The sequence below is a fragment of the Mixophyes fleayi genome, chromosome 8 (assembly GCF_038048845.1).
Source record: "Mixophyes fleayi isolate aMixFle1 chromosome 8, aMixFle1.hap1, whole genome shotgun sequence".
Classification (NCBI taxonomy): domain Eukaryota; kingdom Metazoa; phylum Chordata; class Amphibia; order Anura; family Limnodynastidae; genus Mixophyes; species Mixophyes fleayi.
Genome location: NC_134409.1, coordinates 97,369,101 through 97,383,853, shown reverse-complemented (window position 1 = coordinate 97,383,853; position 14,753 = coordinate 97,369,101).

The window sequence follows — 14,753 nt, the reverse complement described above, 5'->3', positions numbered from 1 at the left end:
ACCCTCCAACCAATACAACACCACCCGGAGTCTACTCTGATAGTCAGGTGTTCGTGGAGCCCCTAGTGGTGGGGACAGACTTGGCTGCAGACTACAGAGGATCGTGTGGCGTGTATCAGCTGCGGGGAACCCAGGAGCAGAGGATAATGGCAGGCAGCAGTTCCAAAGGAGGGGCCGAGGTCAGGGGTCACTTGCTAGGAAGAATAGTCAGGAAACAAGCCAAGGGTCGAGGTCACGGGCAAATCAGCAGAAACGGTGGTACTAGCCAGAAGGTCAAGGGCACAGGCAAACAGGCAAATCCAGAAAACAGGCAGGGGTCATACACGGCAGAATTCAATCCAAAAGTTAACACCAAAGTACAGCAGCAGGCAGCAACACAGGAACTGGAAGCTATAACCGGCAGGGAGGCTAAGCCCTCCCTGCCTTAAATACTGAAACAGACCAATGAGAGCCCAGTACTCTAATTGCCCACAGGCTGTTCCTTGATGGAATTAATCAGCCTGCAGATTTGCCCCGCTGTTGTGCACGCGCCCTGCTGCCCTGTAATGCCGGGACGCGGCACTGGATAGAAGAGCGTCTGGCAGCGGCCGGCGAGCCCCCAGAAGTGACGTCCCTGTCGTCATAGCGACGGCCGGGACGGAGGTAGGAGAGTCGCGGCGGCTGGGCGGCTCGTAACAGTGCCCCCCCTTGAGGAGGGGTCAAAGCACCCCAACATCCAGGTTTGCCAGGGAATTGTTTGAAGAAATCCTCAATGAGTTTGCGGGCATGTAAGCGTCTCCAAGGAATCCAAGATCTTTCTTCCGGGCCACGATTTTTCCACTGGACTAAGAAGTGGATTTGCCCCTGGACCTTTTTGGAGTCCAGAATCTTCTCCACCAGGAGTTCCCTGTGGCCCTCTGGGATGACAGACTGAGATCTGCGTAAGTAACGAAGCCTAGACTAACGTGCAGGGAAACGGCTTCAGGAGAGAACAGTGGAAGGTATTCGGCATCCTAAGTGACTGAGGAAGCTTTAGCCTAAAGGCGACAGGATTGACCTATTTGATGATCAGGAATGGGCCAATAAATCAAGGCCCTAGTTTTTTACAAGGCTGTTTGAGCTTGATATTGCGTGTGGACAACCAGACTTTTTGCCCCACCTTAAATAAACAGTCCTTCCGGTGACGGTCTACAAATTTTTTAGACTGGAAAGAAGCCCGAGTTAATGCAGAATGCACCTTCTTCCAAACAGATTTAAGGTATGAAGCTGTGGAACGGATCTCTGGAAGACCGGAATAGTTGAGTGATGATAATGAATTGGACCTTGGATGGAAGCCAAAATTACAGAAAAATGGAGAGACTTGGGTGGAAGAGTGAGATGCATTATTGTATGCAAACTCAGCCCACGAAAGCAATGATGACCAATTGTCTTGAAATTCTGTGATGTAGAGACGTAAATATTGCTCCAAGGACTGGTTCACTCTCTCAGTCTGCCCATTAGATTGAGGATGATAGGCTGAAGAGAGACTTATGATAATTCCCAAGAGACTGCAGAAAGACCTCCAGAATTGGGCGATAAATTGGGAACCCCGGTCGGAAACAATGTCAATGGGTAAGCCATGAAGACGGAAAACATGTTTCACGAACAGCACAGCCAGATCCTGAGCGCTGGGGAGTTTGGTTAATGGAACAAAATGGGACATTTTGCTAAAACGATCCACTATTACTCAAATTGTGTTGTTTCCTGAAGAACATGGCAGATCCACGATAAAATCCATGGACAGATGTGTCCAGGGTCTCATAGGCGGAGACAGGGGCATAAGTGGACCTGACGGAGAAGTTCTGGAAGTTTTGTTTTTTGCGCAATCTTCACAGGTGCGGACAAAACTCTCCACATCCGAGGACAAGGAAGGCCACCATACAGAACGTGCAAGTATTTCAAGGGTTCTGGAGATACCCGGATGCCCTGCTGATTTGTTCTCATGGGCCTCAGCGAGAACCGCTCTTCGAAGATGCACTGGAACAAAAAGACATCCTGGAGGTGTTTCGGAAGGGGCAATTTTCTGAAACTGACGTATGGTGTTTCCTAGATCCTGAGTCAACCCAGCATGAATGATAGAAGCCGGAATGATAGATGATGGTTCACCAGTGGGTAACTGATGAGGTAGAAAGCTCCTGGACAATGCATCCGCCTTGATATTCTTAGAACCGGGTCTGTAGGTTAGAATAAAGTTGAAGCGGGTAAAGAATAAGGCCCACCGAGCTTGTCTAGAATTTAACCGTTTGACGGATTCAATGTACAATAGGTTTTTGTGATCAGTGAGGACTGAAATAGTATGAACTGTACGCTCAAGCCAGTGGCGCCACTCCTCGAACGCCCACTTGATTGCCAGAAGTTCCCGGTTACCCACATCATAGTTGACTTCGGCAGATGAAAACTTGCGTGAGAAGAAGGCACATGGATGCACCTTACGATCATCGGGGTCCCTTTGGGATAAGAGAGCACCAGCGCCTACTTTCGAGGCATCAACTTCCAGAATAAATGGCAACTGTGGATTAGGGTGCTTGAGGTCCGGAACAGTAGTGAACGCTGTTTTAAGAGCTTCAAATGATGCAATGGCCTCTGGTGACCAATTACAAGGATCCGCCCCTTTACGGGTAAGGGCAGTGATGGGAGCCACAAGATCCGAGAAAGCCCGAATGAATCTCTGATAGTAGTTTGCAAAGCCCAGAAATCTTTGGATTGCTTTTAGATTCGTAGGAAGTACCCAGTCCAGGATGACTTGGACTTTACTAGGATCCATAGAGAATCCATCAGGAGAAATTACATATCCAAGAAATGACACTTTTTCGACATCAAACTCACACTTTTCAAGCTTGGCAAAGAGATGATGTTTTCTGAGTTTAAGCAAAACCTGTTTGACATGATCACGGTGTTGAGAAAGAGACTTTGAATAAATCAGGATGTCGTCCAGATACACCACTACAAACTGGCCCAGGAACTCACGGAGTACTTCGTTAATAAGGTCCTGGAAGACGGCAGGCGCATTACACAGACCGAAGGGCATGACCAAATATTCATAATGGCCTGATTGAGTGTTGAAGGCCGTTTTCCACTCATCGCCCTCTCGGATGCGTATAAGATTATATGCGCCACGGAGATCTATCTTAGTGTATATCGTAGCGTCTCTCAATTGGTCAAACAGGACAGAGATGAGCGGAAGCGGGTAAGTATTTTTGATGGTGATCTTGTTCAGTCCACGATAATCAATGCACGGACGTAGACTACCATCCTTTTTGGAAACGAAAAAACACCCTGCTCCTGCAGGAGACTTTGAAGGTCTGATGAAACCTCTTTGCAAGTTTTCCTCCACATAATCTTGCATAGCCTTAGTCTCAGGGCCAGAAAGAGAGTACAACCTTCCCTTGGGCAACTTGGAACCTGGAAGCAGATCAATGGCAAAATCGAAGTCTCTACGTGGAGGTAGCGAATCAGCCGCCTTCTTGGAAAACACATCCTGGAATTCGCTATACGCAGAGGGCAATTGATCCGGGCGCGACTGCAGGAGCCGCAGAGACATGGTCAAACAACTTTGAGAACAGTGAGTACTCCAACGAGTAATTGCTACCAGATTCCAGTCGATCACAGGATTATGGAGGTGAAGCCATGGATGACCGAAAATTAGCGGAACAGAAGGGCAATCAATGAGGAGAAGAGATAAGGTTTCAGAGTGAAGAGACCCAACTGTAAGACGTAGGGGCGGAGTCGTGAAGGATATCCTGCCACCCGGTAAAGGACCCCCGTCCAGACCGCAGACAGTAATAGCGGAATCCATTTTGATGAATGGAATTCCAATGGACTTGGCAAAACTTGTATCCAAAAAGTTGCCTGCGGCACCGCTATCAATAAAGGCTGAGGTATCAGAAGAGTGTGATCCATAGGAAAGATTAGCGGGAACTATTAATGCGTTTTTGGAAGAAATGAACTGCAGACCTAGATGAATCTCTTCCACCTTCTCTAGGCCTGATCTTTTCCCGACTTGTTGGGGCAAGTGCGCAGGAGATGACCTTTAGTTCCACAATATAGGCAGAGGCCTAAGGTGCGTCTCCTAGATCTCTCTTCCTGAGAGAGGCGATAGGCGCCTAACTGCATCGGTTCCGCAGCTTCCATGTTAGGAGGAGGAGCAGAAAGGAACGTACTGGGAATGGATGTTTCCCTCTCAGTTCTTCTTTCCTTGAGGCGTCTGTCAATTTTGATTGTAAGCTGCATGAGTCCCTCCAGGGAAGTAGGTGACAGATACTGTACCAGGGAATCCTTTATTTGTTCCGATAACCCCAAACGGAATTGGCTGTGTAAAGCTGGGTCATTCCACTCGCTATCAGTGGACCAGTGCCGGAATTCAGCAGCGTATTCCTCTGCAGAACGTCGGCCTTGTTTTAGGGATCTGAGGTGACCCTCAGCAGACGCTACCCGATCCGGGTCATCATACAGAAGGCCTAGGGCTTCAAAAAAGGATTCCACAGACCTCAGAGAAGGACTGTCAGAAGGCAAGCTGAAGGCCCAGGACTGTGGGTCCCCCTGAAGCAAGGAAATCACGATACCCACTCTTTGCTGTTCAGAGCCGGAGGAACGTGGTCGGAGACGGAAGAACAATTTACAGCTCTCCTTGAAGTTACGGAAGAGATTCCTGTCCCCAGAAAATCGATCCGGCAAATTCAGCTTGGGTTCCATAGCAGGAACTGATGGGTCTAGCTGGGCTTGGACTTGAGCGGCTCTGGTGGCCTCTTCCTGAGCAGACAGGCATTGAACCAGTTTCTGGAGCACTTGTGAGACGGACTGGATCTGACCTGCCAGAATTTGGGCTGGAGAAAGGTTTGCTCCGTTATCTTCCATTGAAGCGAATTCTCCGAAGATTTGGCTGCAGACTACAGAGGGTCGTGTGGCGTGTATCAGCTGCGGGGAACCCAGGAGCAGAGGATAATGGCAGGCAGCAGTTCCAAAGGAGGGGCCGAGGTCAGGGGTCACTTGCTAGGAAGAATAGTTAGGAAACAAGCCAAGGGTCGAGGTCACGGGCAAATCAACAGAAACGGTGGTACTAGCCAGAAGGTCAATGGCACAGGCAAACAGGCAAATCCAGAAAACAGGCAGGGGTCATACACGGCAGAATTCAATCCAAAAGTTAACACCAAAGTACAGCAGCAGGCAGCAACACAGGAACTGGAAGCTATAACCGGCAGGGAGGCTAAGCCCTCCCTGCCTTAAATACTGAAACAGACCAATGAGAGCCCAGTACTCTAATTGCCCACAGGCTGTTCCTTGATGGAATTAATCAGCCTGCAGACTTGCCCCGCTGTGGCGCACGCGCCCGGCTGCCCTGTAATGCCGGGACGCGGCGCTGGATAGAAGAGTGTCTGGCCGTTGCTATGGCAGCGGCCGGCGAGCCCCCGGAAGTGACGTCCCGGTCGTCATAGCGACGGCCGGGACGGAGGTAGGAGAGTCGCGGCGGCTGGGCACCGCCGCGGCTCGTAACACACACTATGAGCACATACTGCCCATCACTGACAAGGACGGATTAACTGCTGTGCAACCTCGGCACTTGCCTACGGCCTAGCGGTCCCCAGGAGGCCCGGCAGCAAGGCGGGTGGTGGAGTATGCTAGCCAATAAAAAAAATATTGTGTCCGAGGAAGAAAAAAACATATAACAAATATCACATGATTGCAGCTGCTCCCGGCAGCCTCCTCCCCTCCTCCCTGCGCCATTGTATTCCACTGAATGTGGGTCACGTGTTGTGATGTCATCATGCCCGACATCATATTCAGAGAAGACTCACTGTGGAGCGGAGAGGAGCAGCATGCGCTACAGGGAAAGAAAGAAGACAAAACAGGACAGAAGATGAGAAAATAGAAAGAAGAAAACAGAAGAGAAGAAAGCAATATAAAGGTAAGCAATCTAACAGAGGTACAATGGCACACTATGATAAAGGGGAAACAAGTTGTTTCAAACACAATTATGAAGGGGCACAAAGGTGATGTGAAGGGGCACATGTGATATTGTGAAGGGGCACATGTGATATTGTGAAGAGGCAAAAGTGGCAATGAAGGGGCACATGTGTTGTTGTGAAGGGGCACAGTGTGATGATAAAGGAACAAAATTGACAAGGGGCACATCCTTGGATTTATGCTCATTATTTTTGCAAACAACTTAATAAGTATTTCTGTATTGACTTAAATACTTATTAAGTTGTTTTGACCCAACTACTTAAAAACCGGGACTGCTCTGTTATTCTTTAGGGGTGCCTGTTTCTGGAGGAGGGTGGGCCCGGAGAGACTCCCTTTTAGTCAACCATAGGTGTATATAGTATGCTGCAAAAATATAGTGCTATGGATGGTTTCAGGGAGGGGGGCCTCAATCCAGTATCTTGCCTAGGGCCTCATGAGGTCAAAATCAGGCTCTGATCACTGACACGGAGGATCAGCACCCAGAGGCTTCACCTGTAAGAAGCTGCCGGCTGCTGCTGCCCATGTCAGTGGCTGGCAACCAGTCTTAGGTCACCTAATGTTAGAGCCGTACATGTGCTCAGCTATTTTCCCATGCTGGAAGCTTGTGAGCAGCTGAGGGAAGTCCCAGTCAATTCATTTTATTTAATAATAAAGTGATGAACTAAAGTTTAATGATTGTTTTATTCAATTCAATTTTGTTGCCGTAATGAAACTACATTTTCTATGATGCACTGGCAGCTATTGACTGGAAGGGCAGAATGGTGCTTGTAGTTCAGTGAGCACCAGTATGGCCTACCAGTCAGTGGTTGTCAGTGCATGTTGGAACATGTGTTTACACATTAGCTGACAACATTCCTCAATAGTTGAGGCAAAAATAAATGTGGAATCAGTGACGTTTTGCCTGGAAGTGAGCATAGGTTACTATGGGGGACAACTCTGCGTCTCAGTCATGACATAACAAAATGTTTTTGCCATTATACTTACAATGTAAGTCTTACATAGTACATTAAAGCACCAATACAATGAAATAATGAAGTGTATTTTTTTTTAAACTGGTTAAATGTTTATTGAAGTTTTGTACATAACATTTTACATAACATTTTAAGAAAAACAACAATGAAAATTAAGGGATAACATCAAGACAAAGGGAGACACAAAGGGGGAGTAGGGTTGGAGAAGGAGACACAACAGATACCTCAGGAGCAGGGGCAGGCTGGGCTGGGGGTCAAGAGGGCATTTGCCCCAGGGTTGGTCCCAAAGTGGGCTACATTTGGCTGGGTCACCTGCATTTTTTTGCTGAGTCGAGTCTTGCCCCCCCAGGCTAAAATTTGCCTGCCCTCCCCTGCTCAGGAGATGGGTTTTTTAAAAACATAAATCACTATGACAGGCCATAAGAAGAATGTTAGTATTACCATTTTTCCTTGGTTTGCTTTTGCTATTAATGATTTATAATTCTGCACCGTGTCATGTGACTACCATGGCAACCACAGTCATATTGCAAATGTAGTAATGAGCAGAGAGAGAGTCAAATAACATGCTGACAGCTCTAAGTCTATGACTGTAACTGGAAACCATACTTTGCAACCTGTAAAAAGAGATTTTGGAAAGGAGATAATGTGGCATTGTTGCTTTAAGCATTAGGTACAAATATGTTAGTTCAAATGTGACAGGTATGTGAAACTATATTGTCTATTACATATGTAACATACACAACACTAGGGTGTATATTTACTAAACTGCGTGTTTGAAAAAGTGGAGATGTTGCCTATAGCAACCAATCAGATTCTAGCTGTCATTTTGGAGAATGTACTAAATAAATGAAAGCTAGAATCTGATTGGTTGCCATAGGCAACATCTCCACTTTTTCAAACCCGCAGTTTAGTAAATCTAGCCCTAGAGGTCTGTACATATTAGCACTTATTTTTAAGCTTTCGGTGACAGCAAAGATATGAGCCTGAAACCACAAGTATATATCATCATTACTTAATTGTAAGGCCCCACAGTTTACTTATAAGGCAGCACCGGACAGTCAGAATGACAAATCACACAAAATACAAATACCACATAAAAACACCACTAGTATATATATATATATATATATATATATATATATATATATATATATATGTATAAAGTTGACAAGGAGGGATAGATGTTAGATAAAGGGTAAAGAGGGACCTGCTATAAATATGGCTGTGCAAATGTTTGCAACCCAGGAATATACTGACAAAAAATCTAAATGTTTTCATAATTTATTATATATAGAGGTAATAGTTTAATGCTGGCCAGATACGTAGCAGTATCCCAGCCCATTTTGGGCAATTAACCCAATATAATATCATATGGTTCCAAAGCAAGCCTGATGCCCCATAATAATCCAGTCCTGTAAGGACAGACCCCAATGATGGCAGAAGTAACCCGGAGAAGTCAATCCCAAGTGGTGAATGGCCAGATCAATTTGACTTCTACGCATGGGGCTAAATTATTTGCTCCAAATCAAATTTAATCCTTCATGACTAGACGTACTTTTCCCATAAAGACCTGAACAGTTTTTGCCACTTTATGTGGTCTTCACTTTGCTGCAAAGTCAATTTTTATGTATATCTTTCTCCAGTAGTGGACTTCTATTTGGTACCATATTGGATAGTATCTTACCTCCAATTGTACTGATTTAAATGGACAGTCATAATTGTAGTGGAGTGTCCCACCATCATGACAGTTAGGACAGTTTTGACTGCCAAGCCTGTTGGCATGTATCCCGCTCATTGTGCTGAGCAGGTGCTGTACGCACATGACATTGGTGAACATGGCAATGCAGGGATGTTTTAGGGGAGGTGTGGGATGGGAATAGACCAATGCTTCAGCTACACAAACTACGCTGCCAGGGGAAGCAGTATGACCAACTTTCCCGAAGTATATATATATATATATATATATATACACACACACACACACACACATTATGTAAAAAGTGTAAATCACAAATACACTTTACCAGAACTCTTCCCATAGTTACGTTACATAAATACATAAATAGTGCAATCACAGAAATTTACCTGAAAAAGTTATTTGCCTAGTTTTATCGGATATACTTTTCTCAAAGTTTTACTTTTTCCTCTCTAAGTTATTTAATTTACTAAATGAGACTGTCGGTTGACACTCCAAATGATCTCCTCTATTTTCAGTACTAATAGATCTAATGAAAATTGGATTGCATACTAACTAGTACAAAAATTGTCCAGTATGGATTTCTTGGAATGCATTTGAAGCTCGCTGGCAGTTTCCTAAATATGTTCCTTTTCACTTGAATGGGATTGGCAAAAAAAAATGCATAGCAGGTCGGGATTTAACATATAGTTGTCACTTTGAACGCCATGTTTAGTAATTGTGGGTGTAGGATCGATCTATATGGTCCCTGGTGCCACCACCAGACCATCGGTTGTCACTGACAGCTGGTCCATGCTTACCGATGGTGCCAGCAACCTGACACCAGAATTTTATGCTGCTATTCATATATGGCGGCACTAAATAAGGCTCGAGTTGATCCACTATACATATAGATGTCACTGTGTTAACAACTGACTACAGTCTGCACATAACTTATTAGAACTATGACCATTAACAGTATACATAGATGAAGCGGTGCTTAATCATCTTATTAGTTTACAGGTCGAATGGACTAAAACTAGTATTTCTAGTGTCAGCCTCTCTACTGAATGGCAGCCCTTCCAGCTACTTACTGGCTGAAAATTCTGAAAAGGCTCACTGTGCAAAAGTGTAAATCTCCCATCAGGGTCCAGCTTCCTGGCCTTTAGTAACAACCATTTCAATAAAATTAACTTCTCAGTTTTTCACATAAAATACCCCTCAGTTTAACCTTATGTATGGCTTATATTAATCATAAGAGCAAGAGGACATCAGGCTACCATATTACATGTGGTATTTGTATATTTTTGTGTGAAGAGCGTTATTACATTGCTTGGAGAGCGCGTAAAAATGCACTTGTCTGCCAAAGCGCAGACAAGTGCAACATCTCCACTTTTCCAAACCCGCAGTTTAGTAAATATACTCCAAAATGTTTACTAGGCACCCCTTTACTCTGCCAAAATCCTCCCCTGTGAATGCGCTCCCCCGAAAGTGAAGCTCTCTTGCTCCATTTTCCCACCTTGTAAATGACTTCCAATGATTTCTTTTTGAATGAAACGGCAGAATAGGAAGTCTCCCATATGGTAATTTGATGAGAAAAGGAAGCAGTTTGTTCTATTGCATTTATAAGATAATTAGTTTTTCTCAAAGAGATTTAAGTTTGCTATAAAAAGGATATTATTATATTATAATCTAGCAACGGATGACTTTCTATATGTGGCACTTAATAGGTTGGTTAGCTATACAATGCAAGTAAAAATGTACAGATGATGTATTCTTTCATGTAACACTTTTATACAGGAGCCACATTAAATCTTTCTGTAGACAATGGGCAAATATTAGTCTTCCACCAAGACTGGATGTTCAGTATAGATAAAATGGTCCATAATCTAAAGATAAATGGGGCAGGGCACCATTGGGTTAATCCTCTCCCCATGTTCATCAGCATGATGGCAAACGACGACCCAAACCAGTACCTATAATAGAACCCAAAGCAGCTCTCAGATGTTGCTAGGAGACTTTCCAAAAATAGTTTAGGTAAATGGTTCAGACTCCTGTTTGCTTTTCCAGCAGAGAGAAAGACACATTAAAATTGTTTTATTCTGGTTCTCTGATGTACGGGTTATTTGTTGCCATTGAAAGAAAATAGAATTAATGAACCAATAATGAAGTAATTGGATAAACTTTGAACTAGAGCCTATTAACTTACTTCAAAAGACTAATGAGAATTTGGTATGTAGACAATTGGTTGAAAATGTACTAAAATTTATAGAATGTAAGACAGAGATGGACAATAGTCGCCAGGCAGATGATTATTATCAGGCATGTTAGCTTCCATCGGCCTGCGTGTGCAGACATATTGTGCCTGAACAGATATGCCTCAATGACACCTAAATAAGGCCAAATTGTACATTTATAGTGTCATCGGACGCTTGCATTGATCTACACAACAGCCAGAGCAGTATATATATTAATAAGATCTCTATGGTGGATAAAAACAGATACCAGAAGGGAAAAGTTCACAGTTACATGTTGCTCATCCTTTAAGACTAGGGGATAGATTTATCAAGTTGTTGTCCATAGCAACCAATCAGATTCTAGCTATCATTTACCTAGTATAGTCTAGAAAATTATGGCTAAAAGCTGATTGGTTGCTATGGGCAACACCTCCATAATTAAATTTTTAAAGATTTGATAAATCGACCCTGTTGCTCTCCTGTGACTTGCTCTACCTCCGCAGTTAAAGGGCTGTGGAGACTAAGACATCTATATTACATATCCTGCATGAAGCAGCAAACGTAGTCAATTTTCAATTCCAATTCTTTCCACAAATTAGCTATGTATTCACTGATATTTTCATTGGAAGATGAGCTATATATAAATAGAATAGCTGCACGACTCATCTTCTGCTAAGAGAGTCCATAAACACAGAGGTTTAGCAATATCAGATGTTTTGATATTTGTCATTGAATAATATCTGAGATAACAGACCAAATAAAATTAAAATCCCAATCTCCACCAACACATTTTTGAACTAGTAGATTTATTCTGAAATACATGCATCTTTAAAACAAATAAGCATGTATGTCCACAAATGTTCATTTCATGCTATATTATATTGTTATTATGTTTATTATATGTATGTATTTCATATTTCGTCAGGAAAAGTGACAAGAAAGCTCTGATACCAGAGGCACATTAAATTTATTACCAGCACTAGGACGACAATTAAGCTATTTTATTTTTATTTTAAACATAAATTCTATATTTACTTATACATGTTAATAATAATTATAATAATAATATTTTAGATTTGTAAGGCGCCACAGTGCTGCGCAGCGCCATACAGTAGAGAAAACAGTACATACATAAAACAGGGACAGGTAGACAATATAAATGCAGACATGAAAACACAAGGTATGAAGGACCTTGATCATTAGAGAGCTTACATTCTAAATGGAAGAGAGCACAGCTGAAATAAGAGGAGCTAGTGTGAATTAGTGCATTAGTGTGAACAGGGCTGGATTAAGGGAATGGAGGCCCCAGGCTAATGGAGCCCCCACCCCCGTAAGGCCTCCCACCCGAGCGTATACTTCCCTGTTCTTCTGTCACTCACCTCCAGCTGTAGTCCTAGTGATGGAAGAAAAGTGAAGAAAAGACAGAAGTAAGCGTTTGGGGTGTGGGGGGGGGGGGGGGGGGGCGGTGACAAGCTCAGCAGTCAGCTAACAGCACAACATTTGCTGTTAGCTGCCTGCTATTCTACGTGACCATCATTTGACAGTTGGAGCCAGGGCTGCCAAGAGGAATTCAGCCACCACCTACCACACACACACTACATTGCAACAAGCCCCTGTGCCATCACACACACATTACTGTGCCCCTTAATCACAACTACACTGCGCCCTCCATGCTGCTTTCCCCCCTTTTTATTCATTCTGTGCTTCTCTCCCCTTTTTTTAACTCTGTGCCTCTCTGCCACTTTTTTTTATTCTGTGCCTCTTTGCCCCTTTTTTTAACTCCGTGCCTCTCTGCCCCTTTTTTTTCCTCTGTGCCTCTCTGCCCCTTTTTTTATTCTGTGCCTCTCTGCCCCTTTTTTTTATTCTGTGCCTCTCTGTCCATTTTTTTTATTCTGTGCCTCTTTGCCCATTTTTTTCCTCTGTGCCTCTTTGCCCCTTTTTTTTTCTCTGTGCCTCTCTCCCCCTTTTTTTATTCTGTGCCTCTCTGCCCCTTTTTTTATTCTGTGCCTCTTTGGCCCTTTTTTTTATTCTGTGCCTCTTTGCCCCTTTTTTTATTCTGTGCCTCTTTGCACCTTTTTTTCCTCCCTGCCGCGATCACTTGAGTATTTATTTTTATATTTTTTTTATTTCTTACAGCTTTCCCCAACAACGGAACCCCCCCCCCCCCCTTGCGGGGAAAAAATAAATAAATAAATAATGAAAAACGCAAGATAAAAAAAAAAAAAGAAAAAAAAGAAAATTAAAAAAAATAGCAGCGAGGGCCCGGGTAAAATGTACCCGCTCCCCCCCCCCTCTCGGCGGCCCTGGTTGGAGCCACTGGCCGTGCTACAGCTGAGCAGCTCAAGCAAAAAAAAAAAGTTTCAAGGGCCCCCAAGATGCCCGAGGCCCCTGGGCTGTAGCCCAGTTAGACCTCGGATTACTCTAGCACTGAGTGTGAATAGTGTTATTGGGGATAAGGTCACCTCTAAAAATCATATGTTTTCATAGAGCTTTTAAAGATTTGAAGGCTGTGGGAATGTCTGATTGAGCATGGTAGGGAATTCCATAAGTGGGGAGCAGCACGGGAGAAGTCTTGTAGGCAGGTGTGAGAGGTGGTTACTAGAGACAAGACAAGGCAAAGGTCAGAGGTAGATCTAAGAGGGCGGGAGGGAAAGTATTTTGATATGAGATATGAGATTTGAGATGTATGCAGGGATAGTGTTGTTGAGGGCTTTGTAGGTAAGGGTGAGTAATTTGAATTTGATTCTGGAGGACACAGGGAGCCAGTGTAGGGATTTGCAAAGTGGTGCAGCAGATGTGGAGCTGTGAGAGAGCAAGATCAGTCTTGCAGCAGCATTTAGGATGGATTGAAGTGTGGATATATGAGTGTCAGGAATGCCAGATAGCAGGAGGTTGCAATAGTCAAGACAGGAGATGATGAAAGAATAGATAAAAGTTTTGGCAGCATGTAGAGTAAGAAAGGGGCATATTCTGGCAATGTTTTAAGGTGGAGTCCACAGGACTGGGAGAGAGTTTGGATGTGAGGAATAAAGAAGAGGGGGACCGAGGAAATTGTGGTGTTATTGACGGTGAGGGAGATCTGAGAGCAGATGATCACTCTGGCAGGAGGGAAGATAATAAGCTCAGTTTTGGACATGTTGAGCTTTAGGTAGCGTTGGGACATCCATATGGAGATAGCAGAAAGACAGTTGGTTACACGAGATAGTACAGAAGGAGAGAGGTCAGGGGAAGAGATATAGATTTGGGTGTTATCAGCGTAGAGGTGGTATTGGAAGCTGAATGAGCGAATTAGTGCCCTAAGAGAAGAGGTGTACAATGAAAAAAGTAAAGGGCCAAGAACAGTGCCTTGTGGGACCACAACAGATAGTGGGAGTGGAGTGGAGGGGAGGGTGTTCCAGAGGTAGAAACACTCAATAGGTAGGAAATGAACCAGGAAAGAACTGTGTCACTAAGGCCAATGTAGTGAAGGGTGTTCAACAGTATCAAAAGCTGCAGAGAGATCCAGGAAAATGAGTAAGGAGAAATTCCCCTTAGATTTTGCAGTAGGTAAATCATTGGTCACCTTTGTGAGAGCAGTTTCAGTGGAATGATGGGGGTGGAAGCCTGATTGCAGAGAGGCAAGAATGGATTGAGAGGAGAGAAAGTGAGACAGGCGTTTGTACATTAATTGCTTAAAGTAGTTTGGAGGCAAAGGGGAGGAGAGAAATAGTGCAGTAGTTGGAGAGAGTGGCTGGATCGAGAGATGGCTTCTTTAGAATAGGTGAGATGAGCGCATGTTTAAAGGAGAATGGAAATGTGCCAATGTTAAAACTATTATTCATTTAATTAGTCAATTAATATAGTACTCAACTCTCCCATGCAAAATATAAAAATACAAAATTTAAGTGATCA